General features: G+C 42.1%; 1 pseudogene; it reads right to left on the bottom strand.

The window, feature by feature from the left end:
* Positions 1 to 6,089: 6,089 nt before the first annotated feature.
* On the bottom strand, positions 6,090 to 6,824 carry LOC106832167 (large ribosomal subunit protein uL30 pseudogene; annotated as a pseudogene).
* Positions 6,825 to 17,726: the final 10,902 nt, after the last annotated feature.

Raw genomic sequence — 17,726 nt, 5'->3', positions numbered from 1 at the left:
AAAGCCTGGCCATAGCAGCTGCAGGGATGGCAGATAGTCCAAATCACCTGTCAGTTCTCGAGTAGTTGCCTGAAGCTCTGAGGCCTCATCTAGAAGCAGTGGGAGAAAGTGCTGTTATGCTGAATTTGTAATGCTGGCCTCAGGCATAGGGAAGCCACACATACCACATGTGTTTGCTTTGAGTGAGAGAAAATATTTTAGAGATTAGAATTTGTAAAGCAAACTCTAAGGGGAGCCACTGTATTTTACATCTCTTTCTCATTCATGGATTGTCACCCCTGCCTAATAATCTATGCTAGGAATGGAGAAGGCAAGTTAGAAAGAGGTTAAAGGCTCTGGTTGAAACTGAACAGTTAATGTACAAAACAGCAAAAAGTCCCAATGCTTATGGCAACTCTGGTTATCATTAAGTGACTGCATGTGACACACTGAAGGATGGACACTTACAGAACAGTACTTTGAGTGTGTAGAAGCTTCCATGGATGAACAAAAACCTATTTTCCTCATCCTGATCTATCATTTCTCACCACATGTGGTATTTATCAGAAAATAGGCTCTCTAGTCACCAAATATATGGTGGTTGTTGATAAGACAAGAAGTCAAAATTGAAAGGAATAAAAATCAGGCATCCAGAAAAGCACTGGCCACTAATCCTCTTCGTTATTGTAGTGGATTGCCCAATCCATTCTGCTCTTGAAGTTGGCTTTGAGTCAGCCTCCTTTGGAGACCTGCTGATTGTGTTACAAATATGGGTTTGACATGTAGCAGATGAGGATTTTTCAAAACACATGCTCCGTGGAGAGGGAGGTCACAGCTTAGGTGAAATCAACACAGGTTCCTGGTCTGGCTCAGATCAAAGCACTGGGGAGTGAAATGCCCTGGAAGGTCATGTAAACACATTTGGTAATAACCTTACATCTTGTCATCAACCTTCATTCTTCAGAGGTCCCTTGTCGTGGGTGCTCTTCCTCAGGTGCTCCTGTGACCTGTTGGGGTTTTGGCCTCTTCTAGCATTCCCAAGTATTTTTCTATCATCCTCCCCCGTCATCTCTCTGCCCTGAAATTATCCTGTGGATAATCCTGGCAGCTGGTCCCATGCAGTGCTGCTCTTGGTAGCTGCAGAGCTTCTGCTGCTAGAATCTTTTCCTGTAGCTTTTACTCCTGACAGTGGGGATAGTGTATGCCAGGTGACACTAAGTAGAACAGATGGCCTCGTTTTTGCCTGGCTCCTATTTAAAGTCAGGTTCTTCCCCTCTGATGCCATGTATGTCAAACGCCACTTCTCTTAAGCCATAGTATTTACTTACATTTACCAGGAAGAAAATTTAGATGTCATTAAAATTTTTAAAAATACTTGTATATTTCATAAATTAAAAATGAGCATGGTAAAATAAATTCCGAAACTGGACAGAAAGGGACTGAATAAAAGATAAAAGTCTCTTCTCTCTCTAACTCTCCTAAACAATACTAACAAACTTTCTTACATACGGAAATACATCTGTATTTATATCCATGTATCCTATTCTAATTCCCAGAATTGGGGTAACACTCTACATACTATTCTACAACGTTTTTTATTTTTATTAACATCTTGGAGATAGCATCATATAAACATATATTCTTATAATCTAGCCTTTTTATTGATAATATGCTATTCCATCCTATAAATGTACGAAAATTTATTCCATTAGGCCCCCACAGATGGATATTCATTTCATTTCTAGTAACTGTCATTAGGTTTGCTGTTACAAACACGGCGGTAATGAGCATTCCTGCACTAGGCACACTTCTTCATACGTCTAACAGTTTTTTAAAAGACTTTGCTCTCCTCTCCCATGTTCCCAGTAATTCTCCAGCACCTTATCCTGCTTTATTTTCTTCATAGAATTTGGTGTTATCTAAGCTCTCTCATTTATTTCTACTTACTTCCTGTCCCCCCAGATTAGAATATTAAGTGTCACAAGAATAGACAACGTTGTCTTATTCACCTCTGTATTACCAGCATTGAACAGTGCATGGCACACAGTGGTTGCTCAATAAATATTAGTTGAATTACAAACAAAATGAACCTCAATATATCTGATGGAGTGTAATTGAAAACTACAATGCAAACTAGCTTGAGAGAAAAGGAAATTTCTTGTCTCACAAAACTGGAAGTCTAATGATAAGGGAGATTCTAAGCATTTTTGATTAGTGCCTTCATAGTCGCCAAGGACCAAAATTTTTCCCATCGTTTGATTCTGTCATCTTCAGCCTAGGCTTCCTTTTATGGAGGGTTACACGCTCAAAGATGGCTGAAGGATTTGTAGGCCTCACCTCCAGACATGACAACACCCAGAGGAAGGAGGTAGGCCATCCCATTCTGTGTTTCTTTCCTGGAGATTATGAATCCTTTAATAGAAGTCCCCAGAAGACTGTCTTCTATCATTTTATTAGCCAGATGAGTCACATGCACATTTCAGAGTCAATCATAAGCAAGGGGTGTGGAACTACCTGTCCTGGCTTAGACTGATCACCGTGGGTGGAACGGATATTGAGGGATCATCCATAAATGTCCACAACACTCAAGCTCTGGAGTCAAACTAGCAGCCCTGGTATTCTGGGTTCTAAACCTGGCCATGAGCAAGGTAGTGGTTAGTTATACGATGTTAAAGGGACCAAAATAGGAGGTAGAAGGTTGGAACCACTGGGGATTTAAGGAGCTAAACTGCTCTGTAATCATGTAAAACAATCTCTGTGTTGTAGGAGGAGATACATATTTTCAGACTACAGTTTTTTGGGGGATAACTTTACTTTCTAAGTATGGGTTTAGACTTAAATGTGACTAAAATTGGTGCTTGTTCTAGGGGGACGTGTGTATTATTCTTAGAACAGTGGGCCACAGATGTCAGAGGCTGCAACAGAAGACCTCAGGGAGGTTGTGTGGACATGGTGGTTGCACAGCCACAGCAGCCCAGCTGGGAAACCAAGATCCCGTTGGCTCCACCCTCGAAATATATCACAGAACTGAACCATGCTCATCATTCCCATTTCCACAAATTTAGTTGAAGATCCCCTCATTTTCTGCCTGGACCACTCCTGCCTGATGTCTTGGCCTTCTCTCTTGCCTCTCATCCATTGGTTCTCTGTGTGGAAGCCAAGCGAGCTTTTAAAAACAAAATCAGTCATGTCATTCTCTGGCTCAAAACTTCACATAGCTTTTCACCTCAATAAAAAGAAAAGAAAATAATAGGAGAGTAGATCTATCACAATAAAAATAATTATAGCTATGTATGATGATGGATGTTAACTAGACTTATTGTGGTGATCATTTTGTAATATACAAATATTGAATAATTATGTTGTACACTTGAAACTAATATCATGTTACATATCAATTATATCTCATTAGAAAAAAAGAATAAAGTGCATTCTCCTTACCGTTATGCCCTTGACTTCCCTGCCCTGAGGTGATACACCACTGCTCCCTCCCTCATTCGCTGCACTGTAACCCCACGGGATGCTGTTCTTCCCATTAAACATGCCACGCTGTTACCATCTGAAGGGCTTTGCAGTGGACTTCCAGTTTGTCACACGATTGCCACCTTCAGATTATTCAGTTCTCACCTCCGATGTCACATCCGCCATAGGCCCTTCCTGAGCCCTGTAGCTAAAGTAACCACCCCAAGTCCTAGGAACTTTCTATCTCATGTTTTATTTTAATTTGTTAAGAGTTTTATCACTATATCTTACATGTTTATTTGCTTAACTAATTTTCAGTCTCTTCCAACCAGAAGGTAAACTCCTCCAGGAGTAGGATAGAGATTTTTTTTGGCACAATATCCCCAGCACCTAGAACAATGACTGCTTAATTAACATTTGTGTGCCTAAGTAATATTTTTAACAATAATACCAAAGTCTATTCTTTTAACTCCTTCTACATCATACGTTCATGTCATATGTCACAAATGAAGGCCCAGAGAAGAAGTGACTTCATAGCAGGCATGATTGGTTTGGAAGACAAAGAGGGTGGGTACAGGCTTGTGAGCCTTTTGTCAAATATTTAAAATGCTGTCATGTGGAAAAGTGGCTCTGGGGTCAAGTCGCTTTAACAGGACCAGTAGGTAGGAATTATGAGACATTGACACAGACTCACAGAAGCCACAAAAGAGAATCCCCAAATTGCCAGATCAATTTCTCCCTCTTGTGAAAGGAATGGTTCTTTCTTGCTGAGAGAGATGCTAAGTCAACCTACATAACAATGGTCTGAGAGAGAAAAGGCAATGGAAGGGAGAAGGAGAAGAAAGCTGCCTTAGTGGGAGAAGAGGGGGAATTTTGAGTGGGAGGATGGTGATGGAACCTGCAGCTGCCCACTGAGAGAAAAGGATAGAGGAAGAAAGAGGATTTAGTTATGTATTGCTGTGGACCCTTCATCTGGGTTCCTCTTAGTGCTATTGAGTGGAGAATGGGATTCCTTTCTCATTATTTTGAATATTGACTCTGCGGCTGAACCATCTGGGATCCTGGATTGTATCAGTTACATTAAAAATACAACTTTAAAACAACTGAATGAAAATGAGGAAAACTGCCTGATAAAGAAATTAGTAGCTTGTCATTTGAAATTTAAGCAGAACCTCAAATGCAATTTGCTGGAGACTAAAGTACGGATTAACTTCTAAGGTCTGCTCCAACTCCTGCCAGACTATGGCTCTAACTTATTGTCAGGTAGCAAGAGCTGGAGGTAGGACAGAGGGACCTTTATGTGGGATCACAGATGGCCTCTTGGATGACAGGGGCCAGTTTGGGTTTGGAAATGGGTACAGTAAAGGGACATTGATTGTTTCTGTTTCCCCATCTAGAATTTCACTCCAAAATTACTTGAAAGGTGAAGAAAACAGAGGTGTCAGTGAACTGAGGAGAGATGAGGGGTGTGGCATCAGTGCTGGCCAGGGTTGGCGTGTGACCTTTGGTCAGCCGCTGACCCCTCCGTACGTTCCCTCCCACATCCTGAGCACAGGGGAGTGATACTCTCTCTGTGGAGAGGAAAGATGATCTGCTTTGGGAGCTGCTCTGATCTCAACAAAAATTGGGCCCCTGGAACAAGGTGAGCAGGCAAACATGGGATGGTCCCAGCACAGTGAACTGGCAAGGAGGGCACTGGACTGTGAGTGAGCCTGTGTGACCTTAGGAGAGTCCCTGCCCTCTCTGGGCCTCACTGTGTTTATTTGTGAACTAAGATGACTAGATAAGACACTCTGAAAGGTCTCCTCACTCTGATTTTCTGTTTAACAAAGGTGCAGGCAGTATGCATTTGCTGTGACATAATCTTGAGAAAGTTAAGGGTGAGAATAAAATTGGGATACAAAAATAAGACAGAGGATGGCATCAAGAAAGAAATAAAAAAGAAGTGGGTAAGAAAGGCACCAATTAGAGTAGAGAAAATCATAAATTTCCTTAGATGACATAACTTTACAAGTGGCCAGGGAAGAAAAATACTATTAGAAATTCTCAGCTGACTCTCTCCTGCTCTATGTATAAGATGTGAAGAACTATAGAGGAGAGATCTCCTTTTTCCTTCTTCCTTATTCTTCGCAGCTGGTCTGAATATTTGGTTTTTAATGATACACAAGGCTCTCCACGGTCTGCCCCATCTGTTCTGTCTACTTTCTCTCTCTCTAATCCCTCCTGCTCTTTCATTACTGTGGCCGCTTCAGACTCGTCCTCACAAAGACTCTGCCTCCTGCATTAGTCAGCTCGGGCTGCCATAACAAAATACCATCCGCTGAGTCGCTTCAACAACAGAAATTTATTTTCTCACAGTTCTGGAGGCTGGAGGTCCAAGATCAAGGTGCCAGCAGATTTGGTTTCTCCTGAGGCCTCCCTTCTTGGCTTGCTGATGGCCGCCTTCTCCCTGTGTCCTCACAGGGCTCTGTCTGAGCCCATGCAGCCCTGGGGTCTCTCCGTCTTCTTAGGACAACACTCATTTTGGATTAAGGCCCCACCTTAATGGTTTCATTTTAACCTAGTAACCTCTTGGGTTTTCTTTTCAGTTTGAAAGCAGTCACTGTTTACCAACTGATCTGATTACAAAAATAATCATCATAGATGCCTTAGTTCATCCTTCTAACAAGCCTGTTGATCTGATCTTCCCTGTTGTCAGCATCTTCACCTTCTACAAAATGCATGGTAGTTTTCTTCACTCCACCTCATGGAGAAGATAATTTGAAGGGCACAGGAAGTCATTGCTTCTTTGAAGCATTTTTCAACTGTATAGATCTCATAAATCTGATCCTCCGTATAAATAACACTGTATTTACCAAGAGATGGAACAATCAATGTGTTATCTGTCAGGGCAATTCACTTCTTGTTGATTTTGCCATAACCCCGCTTGTAGATCAATTCATTTACTGACTTCAGGTTCCGGTACCCCCTTGCGGTATATGGTCCCACAATCCTCAGCATGTTAGCTGAAGCTCAGTTGGAGCTTAACAAAGGTGCCATTGAAGGTCTGGCGAAGGTGAAACATCTTTTGGACCTTTGGTTTCACACCATTGATACCCCTGATCCTGATGACAGATGCCAATTTGGATTCCACGATACGTACAAGTTGCCAGCTTTTCTTTGATCCTAGCCATTCGAGTCTCAGTTCTGTACATCCGCCTGTATTCCTTGCGACAGTGCTTAGCATTTTCATAGGTAAGCTTCCTTCTTGCCTTTTGAAGCATCTTTTGGGCAAACTTCTTTCTCAGGTGCTTGATCTCCAGCTCTGCAAGAGTCCCTCACTTTTTCTTAAGGGTTTCTGGCACCACAGGAAACTTCTTTCTCTTCTCTTCTGCACTCCCCATGGTTCCAGCCAGAAGGAGGTTAATCACCTCCTTAAAGGCCCTATCTCTAAATATAGTCACGTCCTGAGGTACTGGGGGTTAGAGCTTCAACATATGATTTTGAGGGGACACAATTCAGCCCAGAACACCATTTCACAACCTTTACTCAAACATTTCCTCCTAGAAGTCTTCTCCCCTTTTCTCTTTCAAAATCCTGTGCATCCTTTAATCTCATCTCAAAAGCGCCTTCCTCCTTTCCTTCTTTCATCCCTCCCTCCCTCTGTAACTGGCTTTTCTTTTAATTGAAGAAGTAAAACTTGTACATGGTATAATAATAAAGGCACAAAAGTGCTATCATGTAGACGATAAAACTCTTTCACACTCAAACCTCCCCTCCAGAGTGCCCTTCTGTAAGCAAATGGTTAATACTAGTTTTTGGAGTCTCATGTCTGACCCATAACACTCACATCCTAGTCATTAGGCAACACTGCCTAGAGAGAAGGGGTCATTCTAACTGAGGGATGGACCGAGACATCACAGTTGGTAGTTTAAACCCATCATACCAGGTCTTTCCCAATTCTTGATGACCAGGATTGCTCCCTCCCCAGGCAGTGGGGCATAGAGCAGCCTTGGTCTTTAAGAATCACACAGACTTGGATTTGAATCCAAGCACCAGAACTCACTAGCGAGGTACTTTGGACAAATTGTTTCATCTCTTTGAGCCTCTGTTTACTTGTCTAAAAAAGAGGGACAATAATTCTACCTTCTCCAGAGAGCTGTGGGATGAAATGTGAGGTTGCTTTTGAAATGCCATGTGAACAGCACACAGTAACGCTGCAGAAATGTTCTTCCTTTTTGTCGCCCTTGGGTTTCTGCAGGACTCTACGACTGCTTCCTTACCCATGAAGGCTGCTTTGTTCTCAGCCTGTCCCGTGGTTCCTGAGAGCAGGCACACGTGGATGCAGCTTTATATCCTTGAAGACCTCCTTGATTCTAGCTTAGTGCCTATTTAGGCAATTAACAAATATTAAATTTAAAGCTGGATCTATTTGGCACACAAAAGGCAAAGTATGATGTTTTATGGTGGGAAGACTGAGTAACCCAGTTCTGTCACCTAATTGAGGTGTGGCCTCAGGCAAGCCATTTAAACCTCTCTAGCCCACAGGTTTCTTATCTGTAGAATGTGGGTGGCCATTTCTACTTCAGGAGGCTGCTGGGAGGAGAAATGAGAGGAGCCCCTGAGCTGCTGCAGGATATAGAGTTACGTAGTACTATGATGATCTTTCCTATGGGTTTTCGTTTTCCCTTTCACATGAAACTCTCTCTTTGGGGTACACAGTGTCCCTGTTCTCCTATTCCTACCCTCTCTTCATATTGAGAGCTCACACTCAGCAAGGGCTGGAAGGAAATAAGGAACTAAGGTCTAAGCAAGAGTTGTAAGAGTTATTCTTTCCTAAATTCTGAGAGTTTGAAACCACATTGCGGCAATTTTCTGTTCCACTGTCAAATTGACTCCAGTGAGTCATCTCTATGGTAATCATTAGAGAAAGCCTCAGATGATAATTTATTTAATGAGGGAATCCACATTGTTCTGCACATGCCAGTCCTCCTAAAATACAGTCAGCAACTGAGCAGCAGGACGTCAGTCACTTTGTGATTCATTTGCTGCCACTCAGCATCTTCTGTGCAAGTTCTAACTGCAGCATCCAGTCTCTGGTACCTCATTTGATGTTCTAGAACCTTCCATCTGACTATCGCCAGGGGAAAAGCACATTGTGTACTCCCTGATCCTATTCCATCTGCAAGATCATGTCCTGTGTAGGTCTTAATACTAAAAACAGAAAGAGCAGCCTGGAAGTAGAAGTCAGGGAAGGCTGTCAAGCAGGGTTGGTGGCAGGAGTGGTGAATAGGCAGAGAGATTTAGAAGGAGGAGACAGAGTTTGTCCAGGTCATTGGTTTTCAAACATTTCACTCCCAGGACTCCTTCACTCTTGTAAAAATTATTAAGGACCCTAAAAATGTTTTCTTTATGTGGATTACGTGTATCAATAGTTATCATATTAGAAATTAGAAAAAGAAGTTAAATTTTTCTAAATTTCTTTAAAAATAATAATTATCTTTAACATGAGAGCAATAACATCAATATATATCATGTAGCCTCTGGAAAACTCCGTTTTATACTCAGGAAAGAATGAAAGTGAAAAAGACGATTCATGTCCTAGTATTATTACAAAAATAATTTTGATCTTATGGACATACAAAAAGAGTCCTGGGGCCCTTGAGAGCCATTGGTGTAGGCAAGGACATTGGAAAATAAAGGGCTGAGAGAGAGTGTGATATACATGAACCAATCTCTCTCTCTAACATTAATAATATGTCGACGAAAATAATCCATAATCAATCTATAAATGAAAATTTGGGGTGAGTTTATTCTGAGCTAAAATGTGAGGACCATGGCCCAGGGCCTGTCTTCCCAAAGAAAGAAAGGGAACCGAATAATTGGGGTGCAGAGAGATTATATACCCCCAAAGAGGATGTTTCACATATGATTAAAATGTCCCTTTTACAATAGCTGCCAGACTGCTCTGTCAACACAGCGATTGATGGACACAGCAGGTAGGTCTGCTGTCTCAGTGGACACAGCAGGATGGCAGATCTGGTCTCAAGCTGGGTGGTCACAGGTGAGCTGGGTGGTCAAAGGTGAGTGCAGCAATCAGTTCCTAGCCTAAGGAAAGATGCTTATCCTTAAGGAAATGCCAATGTAGGGGGAAGTTGCACCTTTATCTTAAGGGCATTTGTTCTTGCCATAGTAAATGTCTAAAGCAGATATACAATGCATGCTCAATGGCCATGCCAGGTCCTTTTGGAAAAACAAAGTCAGGCTGAATTAGGTTTATACCAAATGGCTTCCTCACATACTCCAATATATCCTATTGCTTGCCATTTCTATTTGTCAGCACATTAAATCTTTACTGTGTATTAGATATTGTGCTAATTCATAGTTATTATTTCATGTAACCCTCATAATAACTCATGAGAGGAGATATAATTATTATACCCATTTTACAGATTAAGAAATTAGGCACAGAGAAGTTACAACTCAAAGTGAGGCCCAATTTCTATGACAAATATCAGAAAGGGGCAAATTAATTTCCCAATGCAAATTGTTGTGAGGTGTATTCTAAAGCATATAGATAGAAAACAAAGCGACGTGAGGAACACTCTTTTGCAAACAAACTCCAGGTTAAGGGTTATTTAGCCTTGGAGGATGACAAGAGTAACTTCCTGGTTAGGTTCTAGACAGACAAGGAGAAAAGACTGTAGTGGATGCTGCTGTATGCTGTCCACACCCCCTCAGAGCTGAGGCGCTCACATATTGACTGCTGACTGCTCTCAGTGAGCTCCTCTCTGAGAATTATTCTCAAAGAGAGCTGCTAATCCAACCTCACCCTCCTTCCCCTGCGGCAGCCCAAAGCTGGGACTGGTTAGCAGGTAAATAAAAGCCCTTGTCCTAAGTCAGGGAAACTCTGAAAGGTCATCCCAGTTCCAGACCTCCCCATGGGATCTGAGGAGGCCTTCTTTGCCTGTGTGTTACTGCTCAGAACCTCCTTCTGTTCAGTCCTGCTTCCTTCACTCGGCCTCAGGTGTTGATCCTGGGGGCACTTGTCAATCAACATCCTGTACCCAAATCTCCCTCTCAGAGTCTGTTTCCCTGGGGAACCAACCTAAGATAAAGACAGATTGCTAAATCTTCCACCATTCAGCACAGTTCACTCCAATTCTTTTTAAATATAAGGTTTCCATGTGGTTAATAGTAAGCCTCTTTAAATTCAACAAGTGGAATGAATAGTCCTGACGTATCCAGCCTTCCAGGGACAGTCTTTCCATTCTATGTCAGACACTTCCGATTTTGAGAGTTCTTCCTCCTACTGAGCGGAAGTTGATCTGCTGGGTACACATCCACTGTTCTGAGTTTTCCATGTGGAGCTTTCCAGATACACCTAGTCATTCTTCTGTGATGGCTGTCCACATTACTATCTGGGTGGATGGATGACGACCTCACCACAGTCAGAGAACTGGACCAGACGACATTTTAGGAACTTGCTAGTCCTGAGGTGTTCTGCTTGCAGGAAGTTTTTTCAGGTAGGCTGTTCATGGTAAAAGTTTCCCCCTTCCAAGCTCCACCTTCCATGAAAACTTGGATGCCCCAAACCATGGAAGGGCGGTAGCAGAACAAACTTCCTTCTAATTCTCCTTTTGTTTTCTGTTACAGTAAAACGGGGATGAAGATTTAAGGTCCCTTAGTGCCATGGTTTTCAATTTGATCCCATATACCTTCTTTCCTGTGCACCGGCTTATTTTGTGCAGACTCATCTTCCCTGCTGTGTTCTGGAAGTAGGACAATTTTCAGTGTTATTTTTAATCACGTACCACTCAGGGAGATAATGATATTGATTAAATGTGAGCCTAAGAAAGGTAATTCTCTTGGAGAGGACTACGCGGAAGTGTGTTTTGCTTCAAAACCTCCACCAGGTGGCATTTTATTAAAGCAGTATTGCTATTGTGCCTACTGGAGGCAATTGCTCATGCTGTTCTTAAACGGATAGTAGGAAGCTCCTTGAAAATTTAAATGTCATATTTCCACAGATAATTATAGTAAGGATTCTAAAGCAAAAGCTCAGCATATTTTTTAAGATAAAATATCAAGATCCTCCCTGCCACATCTAGTTTAACCTAAAAAGAGACTGGAGACTTGAGACAAGATTTGTAACCAGGGCTCTGGCACTTGTGATATGACCTTGTGCAAGTCACTTCCGCTCTCTGGGCTCATTTCTCCTTCTTTGAAATGAGAAAGGAAAGCAACCAGACAGTCTTCTAAGGTCTATTTACTTCTAAGACTTATAACTCTCTTTCTTTCATTAATGGTTTTAAATTACAAGTTTTCTACTACCCTCATCACTGAATTTGTAATAAAGACAAAATCTAACCATTTGGTTTGCTTATTAAATACTTTATGTGAAACATTGTTGGGATTTTAGACTACTCTAATTTTCATTGTTGAGGAGCACCTGTTGGAGGCATTTCTTCTCATATTGAGTCTTAGAATCTTTTATTTCAATCTAAACAATCTTAGTGGCTGACAAGCTCTTTCCTACCCTTTCAAGCTGTTGTGGAATGAGTTCTTTGAAACCTAGAGAAGCTCATCTGAGAGAACAAGAGAGGTCTTCACAGATAATTATCAGCATTAGACAGGTGAAGAGCGCTCAACTCGCTTGTCCAATTCTGCAAAAGAAACCTCTTTAAACTTTCCATTTTCCAGATTGCTTTCACCTGAACTATAAAAGATCCCACTGAACAGAGGCTTATAACACTTTACACTGTCATAGAATTTTTTTCCCATCTTTCCATCTTGAAGGCTTAATAAAACAGGCTGGATAGTGCCTTCAGAGCCCAAGCTCCTCAGGGCCTGTGAATTTGGGCTCAGGGAAGAAGTTTTAACTCCTTGAGAGCATTAGTCCTCTACCATGGATACTGAGCGAGGCTGGATTGAATCCACGGTGTGAAACCTGCTTCGCCCTCAACCCCACTGCCATCAGCACCCCAAGTTCACAGAACCTGGAGCTGTCCAGGTCGGAAAGGACTTTGCTGGTGGCCTGGCTCCATGTTTTTCAAAGGGTGTTCCATGAAAGTAGAGCCACTGTGGGAAAAAGACATGGTTCTTTCATCAAAGAAGTTTTAGAAAGGCTTCGAATACTCCCCTCCAATAGTCACAGTGCACGTTAGCATTTTAACTCTGGGAATTCCTACAGCAAGGGAACCTATTTGTATAACCCATTGTTTTGCAAACCCATGGAATGCTTTGAGGAATGCAGCTCTAATTTAACCATTTTATAGACAATGAAGAAACAGAATTTAGTCACAATAAAAATGCAAGGGCAGATTTGGATTCAGAACCCTATATCTCCTGGCTTTGAGCTCTGTTCTTTTTGTCCATACATTCTAATTACAGATCCAAATCTCGACCATTCTCTACAATCTTTCAAAATGTAATATGAATTACATACGTTTTAAAACAACAATGGACGCAGATGATGTTGTCTAATGTTATTTTACTAACGAGCGAAGTAAGGCTGAGAGGGCTTAAGTGACCTTCTCAAGGTCATACAACTAAGTAGGAGCAGAACTAGAGATAAGAGCTGAATTTGCTTAATGTCTGTCCAGGGATGGTACCCATAATCATGTCATCTGTTCCCTTTAATCCATACCTTTGCATTAGGAATGAAGAAGATTACATCTAAGCCATTCTATACGTATGTCGTTCTCAGCTAGTAACAAACTCAGTCAATTAGGATTGTTCCTTTTGCTTTAGCAGAGGAATGAGACAGCAGGACAGATAAGTTTTGCTGACACTATTTCAACAAGGAAGAGCCAATAAAAATAAAAATCAGAATGAAAAATGTTGAATACATAACTTTGAATATAAACTCACCTCCTTGAAAGTTTGGCTTAGACTAGCTTAGTGAGAAATTGTATTATTAATAGATTTTTAAAATCCAATTCCAGCTCTGGGTAGCAGTGACAAAGTTCAAATATTAAAGATCATGATGATAATTGTAGAAATAAAGATAGGTAACATTTACTAAGAGCCTATGCAGTGCCAGGCACTGTGCTAAAGGCTCACATACACCTAACCTTCACAGTAACTCTGCGAGGTAGGGATGCCCATTTTATGGATGATCAAGCTGAAGCTCAGGGAAGTTAAGAGGCTGGCGAAAGGTCACAGAATAGCAAATGGTAGAATAAGGATTTGACCCCATGAAGTGAGTTTCTAGAACCGGTGTCCTTAAACGTTTTACAAAGTTAAGAAAATGCCACATGAAAATTAAATCTGAAAATATGATATTAGAAATATCCTCCTCCTTTGAAGGCCCTGTTGCCCAGTGGGAAGCACGAAGTCCCTTTTCTTCCACCCATTTGTGTCAGTGAGTTCACTGCTGGCCAGGCCCTTGATAAGGCTATGCTGCCTTATATTCTGAGGGCTCTTAAGGGATGAACACAAACACTTCTAGTTTCATGTGTAATGGAATTACATGATTTGGAGAAGAAACTTGGCTGAAGGCCACCTTCCATGCTCTGGGAAGAAAGAGTTTGCCAAAGAAAATAATGATGGGGATAAGATGACCTTAAGTAGAGTCTGCAGAAGAAAAATGGTCTGAAGTAAGTTGGCAGCTTTCCAAAACGTGTTCATTTCCAAGAATCCCGTCCATCTGAATGTACTCTGTAATAACTGTCGTTTGCTTTCCCTTAAAACCAAGGTGATAGTAACAACCTCCTTGCCTTTGGAAACCAAAGAAACTTCATTTCAGTGGCTGGTTCCATGGCTCTGGGAAGGCTGAAGTGTCATCAAGATTTCTAGGAGCTCCCAGGGGCCTGCTTCCTCCTAATGACTTCTATCCCTAGCTCCTGCAGCCACTGGTGTTGGCCCATTCTCCTGTTTACAGAGAAATAAAGGTACTCACATTTTCTGAGTTAGATCACCTTACTGCAGATTTGAAAGGTTAATGGGAGAGGTCACATTGTGTCCTGCAAAGTTTTCTGCCACCTCTGTCCTCCGCTCCCTTACCCTTCCCTGCTCTCCCTTCCTTCCCCTCTCCTTTCCTCTCTTTTATTCTCTCCTTCCCTCTTAGAAACAAAATCCTCTTTCTGCCACTAGCAAGTGGTTCTGCCCTTCTCTGAAGGCTCCACATAAGCTGAAATGCATTCCTTACAGCCGCTCAACAACCCCAAGAGAGCCTCTCACGGCATCTTTCCAAGAAATGTGGTTTGCTCCTTAAGAGAAATTCTGTAGCATACCACCAAGAACAAATTTTTCTCTTCTTGTTATAGCCATATGTACTTGAAAATAGCAAAATCGTGTCTCTTCTTTCAAATTCTGTACTTCTGACTTCTCACCAACGCAGTCAACCTGTCTTCCTTGTTATTTAACACTAATACGTTACAAAGAAAATGGTTCTATCTTATAAAAATACTATGCCTCTAAGTCATTTATTGTCTCATGACTCCTCAACTCTCCTGTACAAAAAATGTAGGGAGGATGTTGCTTAATTTTCTTTGAAGATGAACAAAATTTAAGTCCAAAAAGGGTGAAATGATCAGTCAAAACTCAACTGCCACGTATCTGGCACCACACCCATGTTCTTTCTTGATGTACTCCATTACCTCTGATACGCATCCTCCAAAATGTAGTTGAGAGGATGACTCCTTTCACCAGCATGAGTGCCTGTGGCCAGTTCTGCACTTCAGCTCTAGGGCTGGAGACCACCACAAAGAGAGAGAGAGAATAAACAAAGGAAACCAAGATGAAGAGACAAAGAAAATCTCCATTATCATTGGCCTTCCAATGGCTTCGGTCAAGTCATCCGGGAGCAGCTTTTCTCCACCCTGTAGAAGGAATGTGCTTTTAAATTTAATTGGGTCATTATTAAAGACTAAATAGCTTCCTTTTGCTCTGGGTCAAAATCCAAACTCCTGAAGATAGTCCTGAGTGATCGGTCTCTTCCTCTTTTCTATCCTCACCCGAGTTACCTGTTCCCTCTTTCAATCTTCTCCAGTTGTGTGCCCTCTTTGTAGTTTTTCAAATGAGCAGTCTACTTTCTGTCTCAGACCTCTCCCACTTGCTCTTCCTCCTGCTTAAAATTAACCTCCATCCCATTCCACTTACTACCTTTCCACCTTGTCAACTTTTTCTGGTTCTATGTTTTCCACTTATTTGTCTTCTCTTTGACAAGCCCTTCCCACTATCCTGTGTTGAAGAGCCTGTCCCCGACTTTGCTCTATGTATTGACATTGTTTTTTATGGTATCTAGGTCCCACTAAACCTTATGAAGCTCTGAGGCCAGTGCTTAGTTAGTTTCTGGCACATAATAGGCTTTCAATAAATAATATTGATTGAATGTTTGAAAGAATGAATGAGGAAGGCAGCACGGGAAAGCATTCCTTTCTGCCTGTGCTAGGCTCCTTTATTTGCTCATTCTACAAATGCCTATTACACCTCACCCACTTGTGTGTGTATTAAGGGGACCCAGGGATTGATCTGACATAGGCCCTGCCATGGGACTCTTACAACTCAATAGGAAGCTATCTGGGAGGCAGTTTTGGAGCATGGGAACTGAGCATAGACTTTGTCTTTGCCAAGTCTTCTTATCTACAACCTTCCAGAATCTCCTTAAGGCTGCCCGACACATTCTACACCTGATACATCATGATGACCCTTTAAGCTGCCAGGTCAGCTATATTGAAACGAGCGTGGCTCTTCAGTTCTGCTGCAGCCCAAGCGATTTCTAGGCTCTGATTCTGCAATTTCTGAAAGAACTGCAAGGACTCTTGGGATTAGTAGCTGAATTTAATATATTTGTTTATCACGAATTGAGAAGGCCAGTCTGGCTCTTTCCTCCTAAAAGGGAAAACATTTTTAAATTACACTTTAGAGTGCTTATCCCGGTTCTCCCCAACCTTCAGAGCCCACACAAGCCTATCTCCTCTCTGAAACCTCCCTGAACTAGCCTAGCTTATTGTTAACTTTCTGTATACATTCTCTCTACCTCCCACTGTGTCACATAATCACTAGATTCAGATATCATCACATAATGTTGCATTGTTATTTAGCTATTTTAGGCATGTTTGTGTGTATTCTGTCTCCCCACGGAGTTCCTTGAGGACAAAAACATGTGTATTTCCTTTTTGAATCCCATAGTGTTTAGCATGGTCCTAGGCATTCCTTAAGAGGTCAAGGATGTAGGTCCCATAAAAAGATGTCACGTGTTGGGTTCTCTGGAAGCAGACGCTGAAATAAAGTGTGGCTGGTAGGATATTTGTTAGGGACGAATGCATATGGAAGGAAGTGAGGGAAGGAGGACTGGGCAGATGGAGAAATCCAACCAGGATGCAGATCCAACATAGCCTCAGCCAACCCCACCGAGTTCTCCCATGAAGCACCGAAATGACAGGGCCTTTCTATCTTCCAGCCCCTGCCTTGATCAGTCATTGTATGTGAGGCTTCCCCAGAAGGGTATGCCCTTGGGTGGCTTTCTGCTACTGAAGCAAGGACTGGAGAAGCTGTCAGCTGAGGCTGACTGCTGACAACTAGGGCAAGAAGTCCTTCTTTGAAGGGGAATCTGGGTTGCACATCTTCTTGTCCATCATAAAGTAAATGACACCATTCAAAAAAAGCCTTATGAGATTCAAGTTTGATAGATGCCTGTGGAACTGAATCCCCTTGGCCAGATCTCTGGTTAAGCTGAAAGACCACCCTATGAATGCAGACTGTACCTAATAAGGAAAAAGTAGTGATGATACCTTGGTCTGGGGATGATATGGGGCAGAAAATGCATCCCCCCCAATTTTTTCTTTTTGACGAAGATTAGCCCTGACCTAACCTCTGCTGCCAATCATACTCTCTTTGCTGAGGATGACTGGCCCTGAGCTAACATCCGTGCCCATCTTCCTCCACTTTCTATGTGGGATGCATACCACAGCATGGCTTGCCAAGTGGTGCCATGTCTGCACCGGGGATCCAAACCAGCGAACCCTGGGACGCTGAAGCGGAACGTGCGAACTTAACCACTGCGTCACCCGGCTGGCACCCCCCCAAATTTAAAAGGGCACATAGGAAAACTCACATTCCTGAAATCCATCCAGGACTGCTCCTTTCCATAGAGAGTTCCAATTTGATAAGTACAGAAATGCCCCCCACCCGACCATGTACTCAATTCAAAATATTTCTCCAACAGTGCCTGAAATCTCCACCATTTTCCTGTACCTGATGACATGACATCATCTGACTCACATAAATGCCTATGAAATAGAAATAACTTCTCCTTATTGAAAGCCTACTATTTACTAGGCATTTCGCATATCTGTTTC

Source organism: Equus asinus, chromosome 9, assembly GCF_041296235.1.
Source record: "Equus asinus isolate D_3611 breed Donkey chromosome 9, EquAss-T2T_v2, whole genome shotgun sequence".
Taxonomy (NCBI): domain Eukaryota; kingdom Metazoa; phylum Chordata; class Mammalia; order Perissodactyla; family Equidae; genus Equus; species Equus asinus.
Note: the sequence above shows the minus strand (reverse complement) of the source record. Positions and strands in the feature narration are given on the sequence as shown.